This window comes from Argopecten irradians, chromosome 6, assembly GCF_041381155.1.
Source record: "Argopecten irradians isolate NY chromosome 6, Ai_NY, whole genome shotgun sequence".
In the NCBI taxonomy this organism is placed as follows: Eukaryota; Metazoa; Mollusca; class Bivalvia; order Pectinida; family Pectinidae; genus Argopecten; species Argopecten irradians.
Window position 1 is genome coordinate 10,865,445 of NC_091139.1, and position 13,107 is coordinate 10,878,551.

The 13,107-nt window shown below is 34.1% G+C and overlaps 1 protein-coding gene across 3 annotated transcripts in view; it reads left to right on the top strand.

Moving 5' to 3' along the window:
• The window catches only part of LOC138324959 (interleukin-6 receptor subunit beta-like), an 88,236-nt gene that overhangs the window by 43,275 nt on the left and 31,854 nt on the right, over positions 1 to 13,107 (top strand). The gene's annotated exons all lie outside the window — the stretch shown is intronic.

Consider the following 13,107-nt stretch of genomic DNA (forward strand, 5'->3'; position numbering starts at 1 on the left):
TAAGCATGATAATCAGAATGAGACAATGGACAAGTGGAAGAAAGCTTCAGGGAGAAACCTGTTCAAATTTAATTAAGAGGAAATCAGAACTTTCTTCCTTAGAGGCATCATGCACTCTAAGTAAGAGAGAAAAACGAAACAATTACCCCCTGGGGCAGGCGGCAACCTTTATGTGTTAGTGATTGGTAGCTAGTAAATCTATCACTTAGTACAATCTCTGTTCAATTCCATGCAATGCTTCATTCTGTACGTGGTATAAAAAGACATACAATAAAATTATTTCAGTAAAAAAAAAAAAAATAATAATCCAATGTATTTTATACATATTTTTTTTTTTTTTCAAAAGAAAAAGAAAAAAAGAAAAATGAAAATGCATGCATTTAATTAAAATTTAATGTTTTGCACGTAATTTTTGAATTTCAATGTATGTTAGGTAAAATTTAGAAGTAGAAATTAAAAGATTTTATCATTCATAATGAAACATTCAAATGAAAGGTCATGTACCAGTACCATTTAAAAGACATTTTTGCTATATTATGCCAGCATGAATGATTAATATATTGTTATTTTGTGTATTATTGGATTATAATCTTTTGTTATTGTAGAGAAGCCAAAGAAATTACGCCAGGTGCCATATTACCTTGGTATAATATATTGGAAAGTATCCCCTGTGAAAGGGGGAGATAATTGACTGAAACATTGAGACACTGTGCCCTAGTGTATGTTAAGGTATTCCCCATTGATAAGGGGGAGATAATTCTGAAACAGACTATGTTTGCCCTGACATAATGCCCTATTTCAAATTTGAAGGTATTCCCCAGTGACAAGGGGAGGTAATTATTAATAAGACACTGATTGTCCTGAAACATTGCCTTAGTATATTTGAAGGTTACATTATATTCCCCAGTGACAAGGGGAGATAATTCTGAAAGAGAAATATTTGCACAGACACATTGCCCTAGTATGATTAGAGGTATTCCCCAGTGATAATGGGGGGTAACCCTGAGAGCATGTGACACTGCATGCCTTAGGGAAACAGAATTCCTTTATTAAGTAAAGTGTTATTGCTGTTGTTCACTGTCTCCTATGGGAATCCCAGCTGTTGTTATGACAGCGTCTGTCTCCATCAGAAATATTGATGTTAGAACCATATAGTGCACAAGGTAGCGGCCATAAGTTAAATGCCATGGCCGAATTCATATAAACACAAGACTATGTATGATAACGGCCAGAATCCTCATAATTACCATACCCATTTTATAGTCTGAAGGTTTTAATTCTTGATATTTAAGCATCTATTCTTAAGCCTCTTTCTAGTACACTTTATATAGAGGAAAATCTTATTGTTCAGTGCAAATGGTGTAATGTATATTATGAAACAGGTTGTAGTTGTAAAAGTGCATGCTGCCAGTGGTAATCATGATTTTAACGATGATTCTGGCAAAATTATGATTTGACAGAATCATAGCTACCATGTATCCGAGATTCACATTTTTCCTTTTTCTTTTTTTTTTTTTGATCCGTTAATATGCACTTAACATGAAAGTACTAATAGAAAATCAAAAATGTATTACAAGATTAACACACTCTTTTTAGTGTTTTGTTTGTCCTGACCAAAGCTCAATTGAAAATATGAATGAATATAAGTCAAAATTTGTGTATTACTGTTGTTTGCTAACTTCCAGTGAACAAGGTAGCTAGTCTACTGTATATCTGATATGGTAATGATTTGTCGAAACAAAATACTTGTTGTATATACTGATGCCAACATTGGGAGGGAACCCTTGTTAAAACATCCACAATGCAAGGAGATATTTAAATTGTCCCTAAATTTTAAGGCACTGACTCAATTGTAGCTGTCTGAGTGTCGGGGAACAGATGTTTCCTACACTTAAATATACAATTGGTTTAATTTAGATCTGTCATCCCTGTATAGCAACATCTGTATCGGCCCTGGACTGTCTATTATGTTACAATATGTGTGGTAGAAAAGGTGGCCCCCCCCCCCCCCACACCACCACTCCCTGTTTTAATGTAACGGATGTACCAGTATCTACCTGTCAAATAAATCTGTTGTCAATGTTTTATCTGGAAAAGATTGCACCATAAAAAAGTACATTATGTAGTGCATGTATATGATTATACAGATACTGTATTCGCCATAATAGGGCCCATGGTGCTTAAAAAAATTGTAACAAAGAGGGGTGGGGGGCTTATTAGTGAGCCAAATTGTAACTTTTGGGCAAAAATATCAATCATATTTTAGCTCTTTCTGTACTTATGAAGCATTAGTCTGGACACTTTTTACTGCCAATACAGTATATTAAAAGAAACTATGAAAATAGTGTAAATTACAAGTACTTATCTTAGATGTACAGTGAAAACTGCTTTAGCGATTACCTCTGTATAAAGACCAACTGTTTAACAATATGAGTTTAGGGTCCCAAATGAAAAATTTCAAAGCAATTTATTCTGCATAGTGTAATAATTAATAAGACCACCTGCTTTGATTAATAAGACCACTTTTTAGGAGTCCCAAATGACATGTATATTTCAACATGATTCAAACTGTGTATAAAGACCACCTCCTTAATAAGACCACTCTCCTAGGGTCCAAAATGACCAATAAACACAATTCACTGTGTGTTCAAAGACTACTCAGTTAATAGAGACCATTCTCCTTTGTCTCTAATGGCCGGTCTTTATTTTTTTTTTTGCTTAAATCTTATTTGACATTTTATGCATTCAGCAAATTCGTGGAAGCTGTGAAATATGGTTTCTTCACCATTTCAAGTTGCACTAAAATATCCATTATAACATGAGTTCATTCATTTACATCAACATGCTTGGTGCACCTGCTGACAGAATGAGTATTACGTAGTAATTTTGACAAGAACATGCTGATTTGTTTATAGACGGGATTTACCGTTTATTGGTGTCAGAACCTCTGTAAGCCATTTGAATCAACCAGAATAATATGAGATTTTGATTGTGTAAAACTTCATTTGAAAATCTATTTTCAACTCTTTGTATTTTATGAATTATTCATCAACACTATTTTGTGACATAATTTGCGATTACTGACAGCATGCAAGATTTTGCAATTTTATAATCCATTGCTTAACTCAGCAATTCTCTGGCATGACTACCTCTCTTACACACATGTCAACTTTGGAACGGTCCATTCATTCTATGGAAAAACCCATTCTTGGATTTAAGGGATCAATATGAAGACTTGTGAAAGCTTTTGTCAACTTCTTTAGAGTTTTCTTGTACCGGCCGTACATGCCGTAATAACAAAACAATTTCAGTAAGGTTATGTAGCCGACTTTAACGTATTGTCACATGCTATTGTGGCAGACTGCCATTGCAATGTAAATGTATATCCTCTCCCTTTGGCTGGCACAAGCTCTCATAAGCCCCATATAATCAGAGCACGAAATTACATATTTGCATGACTGAAATATTTCCTTTTCTTAATCCCTTTTTGTCCTGTAAATGGATGTAAATTGAAAAGATGCAGCTCTTTTTATGGGCGCAGCATTAAGGGAGAGTAATGGTGCTGTGATCAGAGTGAGCAGTATGTTTGGATTAACCCACCAATCACCCTTAGCATGCCAAGATTCCATTTAATCATGATCATAAATTCTAAATTCCTTTTAGCATTGGGATGTATAAGTAGTTCTAGAGTGGCTGACTTTGGAATAGCTCTGGATGGGAAATCAATCTGGCAGGCTCCTGGATTGGGAGGGATAATAAAATCCAGTTTAAGAAGGGTGTTGTTCATGGCTTTTTGCTTCAGGTCCCCTGATGTGAAATTACTTTCTATATCATGTGCTAAGGAGTGCTGACTCCTGTAACATAAAACCAACAAGATTAAAATGTAATTTTCTATATATGGGTATGAAAACAGGGTCTGAAATTAAACATGTATTTGGTTTAAAAAAAGATTTTCCTTGAGAGCTCGGGAACCAATGAGGGATATGACGCAAAGGAATTGAAGTAAGAGTCAGGCAGTAGTGATCCAGTTATGTGTGCAGAAGAGCAGAAGAAAAGAGTGTAGGAGTAGAGATTTACACATGGAATCGAGAATGATAGAAAGTATGATTGAAAGAACAATCAGACTATTGAAAAGACATACCAGCTACTTTTCATTCTTGAGATAATGAATGAAAATCGGGAATGGAGAAAGATAGATATTCAAGATCTTTAGATAGAGATAATTATTCTGTGCTAGAGGTTAACAAGAAGAGTCGGAAAGAATAAGTAAGAATATTTAATCAATAATAAGGAATGAGAGAACAAGAAAAAAAAAGAGAAATATGCTAAAAAGTATATATCTCAATGCAAACACCTATCCTAGTATCTACTGCATGAAGACCACCTGTCGAAGGCCACTTTAACATAACTAGACCTTTGTATAAAGATCACATGACCTTTAAGATGCTCCACCGCCGCCAGAGCATAAATGATATTCATCTTTTGAACAGTAATTGGTGTTAAATCATATATATATATGTCTAATTAGCACAAAAAATGATATAAAATAATTTATTTTGCCTTTTGTGCATGCACAATCAGTACTTCATTCCATATAGGATATAGTGCCACAGATTTTTTTTCGGGATGCAATTAATTTTTTCTCATGTTTTTAACTTAAAATAAAATTAGAAGCTCAAACTTTTCAATGGTGGTAATGGTGTAAAGTAAGTAACTTTTGTAACTAAAGAAAAATACTAAATCGTCTGCTCCTGTTTTTGATAGAGAAAAAACAGCATTTGTCAGCGGTGGAGCATCTTTAAAGAAAACTTTTTATTGGGAGGCCAGATGAACCAAGGACAGAATGAAAGAAGGAAACAAAAGAGTCATATGTTACATAAAGCTTCCAAAAATTGAATCTAAGAGAGAGAGCTAAGGCATTAGATCCAATTGGATGCAATCAAACAATTTATCAGCATTACTCCAAAACTGGTCAGTTTAAAAGAGCTGGTCCATTAAACATCTGTCTGATGTCTCAACGTCCATTATGTTCAATTCATTGGATCAGTTTGTCAGCTCAAGACATGCTTTTAGTAAAGTCACACTAATTAAGTTTCACTTGGACATGAATTATCTAGATCTTGGCATTATTAATACTGCCAGAGTGTACTTTTAATGGACTGATGCACTGTTGTAATTTTATAACACCTCTCTCACCCTTATTTGAGAAATAAGACCAGCTCAAATCAATGATGTATGAGTCCATCCTTAATTTTACAGGGAAGAAATCTGCAGATGCTCAAATCAGGTTTTTGCTTCACAGATTTACACAATTAAGTTCAGCTTTTGCTTCATAGATTCATACAATTAAGTTACCTTGTGTTATACTTGCGATGTTCATTTGGGAAGAAATTAAAGGTAAATAAAACAAACAGTTTTGGGAACGCAAGATGCAATTCTGAATTCTCCACTCTCAGAAATTGTCCAACCTCTATTTGCAATTTGTAGTTTGCTGTGTGTGACTTGGGAAGAAATTGTATTTATTCATCTGTCTAGCAATGAATGCTTTGATTGCATTGCTCCGCGTCCAGGAAACAAATTTCGGTGGTTTGCTGTTCGAGTTAAGCCAGTTTGCTGTAGAACGGTCTGCTTTTCTTGCACAAAAATCTATTGTTATTGCTCAATTAACACTCATTTTCAGCCTTCATGGCTTCGCTGTTCCGTTGTCATGGCAACACTAGTCTGAAATTAAGCACAAGATTTAGTTTTCCATTCCCAATGGTAAGTTTAATAGATAGTATGGGAGCCATATAGATTTGTGTGTTTAGATGGAATCCTTTGACTGATATGGCTAAAGTATTTCTCTATCATTATTGGAAGCAGTTTTCCAATCATCCCGATCATTAAATGCAGTGTCAAAGTTAACAAATCTTAATGTTAAACTTTTAATCTATTGCATCACAAATACGATTTCATCCATGTAATTTTGTTAAAAGTCTCCAATGTTGGTCCCATTAGTGTAAAACAGGTACTTTTATACACCGAGGGCTGTATCTCAGCTTTAAATCTCCGCTTTTCTCATTCTATCTGTCTGCGATCAGCATTCTGAAAGAAAATTGTAATTGCATAAAAGTTTATTTGCTATCGAAAAAGTTTAATTAATTTCATTTAAAAATGTTGAATTCTGTATGTCTTAAAAATGTTGAATTCTGTATGTCTGGACAAGAATTGTAATACCGGTAATGATATTTAAGTTTCAATTTATTTTTTATATGACGATGAAAATGTCTCACAGTTAAAGTGATTTTTGAGGTCCTGACTCTGAAACTTGACAATTCTAATCCTTCTATAGAACTGGAACAGCATGTATCATGATTGAAATTAAGGGATTGGTTTTAATAGTTGAACAGAGAAAAACATGCGATCAGTAATTGGCAACTGCCCCACAGAGGTGGAGGGCTTGTGGCAATATGTTAAGACATCTTAACCACTCGGCCAGCGCGAACCCAAAATTGAAATTAAGATTAGATCTATACTTTTACATCATTATGCTTTAGTCCTACGCATTTAAGTTCCTAAATCATCCCTTACGATATTTGTATTACAATGGTATGATTGAGGTTAATTAAAGATGTGTTAGTAGCATAGAATTGACATTCTTTCGACGCAATGAGATAATTAATGAAATTTAAATTTGTAGTAATGTGGTGCCCTTATATGATAAATGTACCTGTAATCTTTTCAGCACTCTCTTCTTAAGTGCATTGGATTTTACAAGAAACGGACTGATGTTTTATTTGAAAAGAATGAAATTGAAAACGAAAATAAATCAGATGAATTATTGAATGTTATGCCACACTGAACTATCTTCTAGCTATTATAGAAAAATATATACCCATTAAAGGTCCTTAGTTGTCTACAGTGACATCGATATATCTCAATATATATCTATGCGTTATTGTAATTCTAATGAGTCTTGGTAGATTGCTATGTCCATAAGTACCACATGGTATCCATAATTCATCAGTAATTAACAGAGATTATTCCAGGTAAATGGTGAAGCAGGACTGTGAGAATATTTCAATAGAACATTCTGTACTGTAAAAATCTTCATTACCTCTTTATAAAGACCCTCACTGCTCAAGAAGACCACTTTCTTGAGGTCCCAAATGGCCAATTTCAACACCATATCTGACCAATCTAATTAAAATTAGATCTTCTATGTCGTTCTCTGTAGACCGTCTGCTCCTATGAGAACATTTCAGAAAAGATGGCGTGACGTCACAGAAAGTTTACATCCGGGTCCTCAAAGGTACAAACACGGTATGGCGACTAACAAAAACAATAACAGATACGTACATCCCTGCTACACAATCGATACTTTGACAAAAGTATACACTTTCATACTTGCAAATTTTGATTTCAAAATAGTTTCTTATTGTTTCAGAGGTTACAGACATTTATATTTACAATTGTTTATTGCTAAATATATTTGTTTAGATTTAGTGTTGAAGCTAGCTTGCGAAGCGGTGCCGGGCCGTCACACGTACCCGCTTTTTGTTCACACGTAGAAATCCATGTTGTGAAAAAGTTATGAATAGATAAATGATTTCAATGTATCATATTTTTGTTATACACGAAAAATCTGTTCATAACACTATTTAATATAAATATAACGAAATGTGAACTACCTGGCCAGACCACGGCCGCTCGTGCATGGCTTCGCTGGTAGATCACCTCGGGCAACAGCCGATAGTTGGGAAATTAATAATATTTATACGTCATTACCAACACATATCTCAATAAGTACTTGTAAAATATATATATTTCGTTATTTCCCACTATATATATTATTTTAAATGAATGGTATAAACCACCGTTACACATAAATGAAGATATACATGTATGTGTACGTAGACGTACAGTATGGCTGCCGATATCTCGAAAAATAAAATAGTGAAATCGTTCAATTTCATGAGTTTATTTTTTTTTTTATTTTTAATCACTTTTATTCCATGTGCCGTTATGTGAAGTCCCAAATTGAGGTGATATTACTTTTAAATAATTTGAATACATGTTAGATAGACTACATTTAGATTTATGAATATAGCTACAATGCAGATCGTAATTACTATAAATGCCGACCAGGACACATTGCGTACGGCTTCGAGAATCCTAAAATACTCGAAGTTTTGTTTAAAAAAATGATAAAAAGTAACTATAAAATGACTCATTTGAATGTTATAAACTAAATTCCAAAATTTCTGACGAAAAAGTTAACCAGAATACATAATTTTGTGACTATGAAAAATGACGAAATTCGGGATCTCGGCAGTACTGTATGTAATGGCTGCAGTGCGCTTGGGGTATCTACGAAGGCAAATTTTAATTTGGTCATAATCACACATCGTAAGGTGTTTTACCAAGTAAGACTTAGAAAACAGTAATTGCTTATTGAAATATCAGTATAATATTTGGGGAAACTTGGAATTTAATTTGCAGTTGTCAATTTTGTAACTTCTGTCAATGTTTATACGTAGGTCTAATGGCGACCGTGTTTTTTTTTCTCGTGGCGGTAGAAAATGGAGTATAAACGGAGTAAAATATATAAATACCAGATGTTTATATCTAAATATTATTGTTAAATATATTTATTTACCCTTTTTATAATTAAAATAACGCAATAGTTCTCGGATTGTCGTACAATTTATTACAATAAAATGTAAACAATCATCGGAAGCGGCTGTTTTCCCTCTATGTTTATGTGTGGCTATTCGGAGTTGTACCTTTGATTTTAGCGACGGATCTGTACCTTTGTGTAAAACGTCATCTATGCCGTTCTTTTCTGTAGATTTGCTCCTATGAGAACATTCTGTACTGTAAAAACCTTCATTACCTCTTTATAAAGACCCTCACTGCTCAAGAAGATCACTTTCTTGAGGTCCCAAATGGCCAATTTCAACACCATATCTGACCAATCTAATTAAAATTAGATCTTCTATGTCGTTCTCTGTAGACCGTCTGCTCCTATGAGAACATTCTGTACTGTAAAAACCTTCATTACCTCTTTATAAAGACCCTCACTGCTCTAGAAGATCACTTTCTTGAGGTCCCAAATGACCAATTTCAACACCATATCTGAGCAATCTAATTAAAATTAGATCTTCTATGTCATTTTCCATAGACCGCTTCTATGAGCAGACGGTCCAAGAAGAGCAACATAGAAAATCTAATTTTAATTAGATTACATATCTGACCTGTGTATAAGGACCTTTTGTCAATAGTATTTCCTTTTTTTTCTTTCTCCCTTGAATGGTTTTAGTGTACCAGGGATGCTTTGTTTATTGTTCTTTCAGCTTCCTTCAGGACACCTTGTGGTAATGATGCAATAAAAACTTATATTTGTTTACTCAACTGTTACTTAAAAGGTAAATAATTAAATTGCAATTGCTCTTATGTTGATCTGAACTTTTAAAAAATGCATGAGACATTTTGAGTCATCTTGTTTACTGGAATTCGTCATTGTGTAACTGTATATCTAAAAACAAGTGGATACTCTAGTGTTGAAGTGATGAGGCATTATTGTAAAAAATGACCTTTATTGATTTCCTGCGTACAATCAGGTAGCTTGTTATTTTATCAGAGAATGTTGCTTGCGTCTTTACCAGGTAGCTAGTTACTGAGATTCCTGGCTTGTCTGTGCCCGCATTCTTTATGACAAAGACGTACGTCACGTTTGTACTACAGGTATCTGATTTTTTCCGTAGCTCTAATTGACGACACTGTTGCCATGGATATTACCATTTTAATAATGAGGATGTGTAACGTTACTTTCAAACAAATAAGATATAGAAGATCTGTTTGATGGTTGATATTGTCTGATTTACGAGGAAATATTGGAAATGTCTCGGATATATTCCTATAATTTCTCATTAGGTATAGGCACAGTAATTATGTGTAACTGACAATAAAACAGGATTTATCTCTCTGATGAGTAAAGTCATCGCTTTGCTTTAATGAAGAAAGGTTCGTTATTGATTTCTGATATTGAAACATAAAGTACATCATTACGCTGAGTAACCGAGATCTTATTTCAAAGTAAAGCGTCATGATTTTCTGCTGGTTTCCAATAATTCCCTCTATCCTCTGTGTATTACTAGGATAATTGTCATTCTGTAGACCAACTAGTATTTGTGATCAGCTTATTTTCATGTTTAGCTTATTGGACCAGTTTGGTTTGATTAGTTTATACATACAAAGTATACATGCGAGAAAAACCACTGACCAGTGGTCATCCAGTAACTGGCAACTGCCCCACACAGGATTCTGCATCGCCACCCAGGAGTGGTTGAATTGTGGTAATATGCAAATAACCGAATTATTTAAATAACCATTATTATTCAATCAGGTGGAGTCTTCTGTATATGTTTTGGACATCTTAACCACTCAGCTAACTACTGTAGCCCCTCAAAAATACTGCCTGCACAATCTGTGAAATTGAATAATAATTTTGTTTACAATATTCTAATTTAAAGGAAATCGCAAAAAAAAAAATGTTGCTGACAAATCAATTATACATACAAATAGGTATATAGATAAAAGTACATAGGCCTAGCAACATATCTCAGCTGTATAAAAAACAAATAATTGTCCAAATGGTGTCCATCAGCCGTCTTGACATTTCTGGATCTGCACAATCATCTGTTTGTCAGTCTCAGGGATTTTCCTTGTCTTTTAAAGCTCAGCGAGACTGACCCTTGAGCCTGCTTGAAGGGATTGAATGTCTTGTCGCATTACGATGGAATACTGTTCAGAGCAGCTGGAAATGTCTGTGGCTTCCTCGTGGGGACAATATTTGTTGAAGAGCTTCCGCAGCCCAGTGTATTTTGCTCTGGCCATCCTTGAGGGCTCTCCAGTGGCCCTAGATAATCCCTGGTGAACATCTGGGTATTGATCGGGCCACAGTAACAAAGCCTGATTGGTGATTTATAAGTTAGGATGAAATGAAAGATGATATTTAATGGAGATGAAATTGGATATTAAGTATTCTGTGGTATCATTCCTGCTCGATTCTGAGAAATCGCCTGCTGGTAGGCAAGTTATTTTGATCAACCGCAAAAAATATATAATAAATCTAACCTTAAAACATAGAAAAGACCGAAAACTATTTTCCATAATTTAATATATAAATTTACATCACAAGGATAGTTTTATGTTGCCTGCAACGCACTAGGGAACTTGAAGACTTGTCAGTTAAAGACTGCATTGCAGATGGTGCCGCCAAACAGTTTTTTGTGCAGTAACTGGTCAAGATCCCTTTGAGTGATCAAACAGAATTTTTTGGAAATCTTTGAAAGGGAAAGTGCTTCCTTTGGATTGTTATTCAGATTCAAAGGTCAAAGGTGAAGGTCATGATGCACTGTTACTAAAAATAGAAATGTTGTCTTTGTGGTCAGGTCATACTCATACTTCTGCCTTGCTTGGGATTGTGTTCAAGGTATCCTTTATTGGTTTTTAATAAAATGAAGAAAAAAAAAGTAAGCAAACCATACTTTACAAAGCCCAGAGATGTTGTGTTTATTTGGTACAGTTATATCCCTTACTGACCATTATTAAGACACCATGTTGGTTGGAACATCTTCATAGTAAATTTTACAGGGTAGTTAACACAGCCCAGAGTATCATCAACGACCTTGATTGGTAGATTGACTCTCATTGGAAAAGTCTTCAATCATTTTTCCTATAATTGTGACATGTATTGACATGCTCTGTTGGTAATGATCCATAAAAGGGTTCACATACATGTTTTTCTATTGATTTGGTAGTGAAAGCCATTACTATTTATGCTTATATGTCCTAATGTCAAAACTCGATGAATTACAGAAAATAAAAAATAAAAATCTTACAATGTATATATATAGTGTTAAATGGACTGGATTTCATTTTTAATGAGCTATGATTTAGAAAATGTACATTCTAAACTTGAATTATTACCCATTACCGAATGTCATTGGACAAGTTCTCAATTCATATTTGGGTTCATTTGTATATTCATTAGTGTTGCAATCCAGTGTGCTCGCTTCGATAATTATGCATGCAATTATGCATTTAAAACTTTTGCTTTTTATGGTAATTGGTTAAAAAAAAACCATGATATTTGTCTACTGTTGCTAAGTGATGTTGTCTCCTGTTGGGCCTGCTTTCCCAGCTGTGAGTTATTGAGAGTGGTCCCTTGATTAACTATCAATGATGATGCTCAATGCTAATGTCCATATTGCCAGATGCATTATAAATGCGTCCCAGACACGGAATCCAAACTGCCACCAGAATAAATTGGGTATCATTGTCCAATACACAAATTTCCCTTCTGCTTGGCTGAACATGTCGTATTGCCTGGAATTCGTCTCCGAGTTTATCTTATTTTTTGTATCAAACAACAGCCTGCTAATGAAATGTTAGATTTTCAAGGGAGATAACTCTATCTTTGTCCACGGGGACAAGCTGGAATGAGCTGGAGCTATTGAGGAGAAGATAAGAAATATCAAGGCTCAATAATGTTACAGTATCTCACAGTTCAGGAATTATACAATATCATTCATTTCTGGTGTAGTGCTTTATTGTTTTCATCCAGGACCATATTTTGATTGTTTTGCCCTTCAAAACTAACAGGTTTTGGTTGAATTAATTTGAAATTTCAGATAAAAAGCATATCAATTAAGTTGTATGGATATAAAATATGGTGATATACAATTTCATAGGTACCATGTGTATTTTGGTTTTTATAGATGAAACCTCAAAATACTGTATAGGAAAAATAGATAGAGTTGGAGACATCAAAATGTCAAAAGCTTTTTGCAAATCAAAAGTTTTTATGTCGAATGCAAGACTAATGCATAAATATAGCTGCTGTAGATTTTAATGGACACTTTATATCATAAAAATAATCAGTGTAGTAATGGTTTATCAACAAAGTATAATAAAAAAATATGTCAAACCATGATTTAATGAAATATTTGAAGATGTATAGATCCATTTAGCAGTCTAAAATAACCTACTTTCAAATCTAGTTTTGAAAATAAATATTCCATCTTTGCATATTACTGACTTAGTTCCCTTGGGACTTCATTA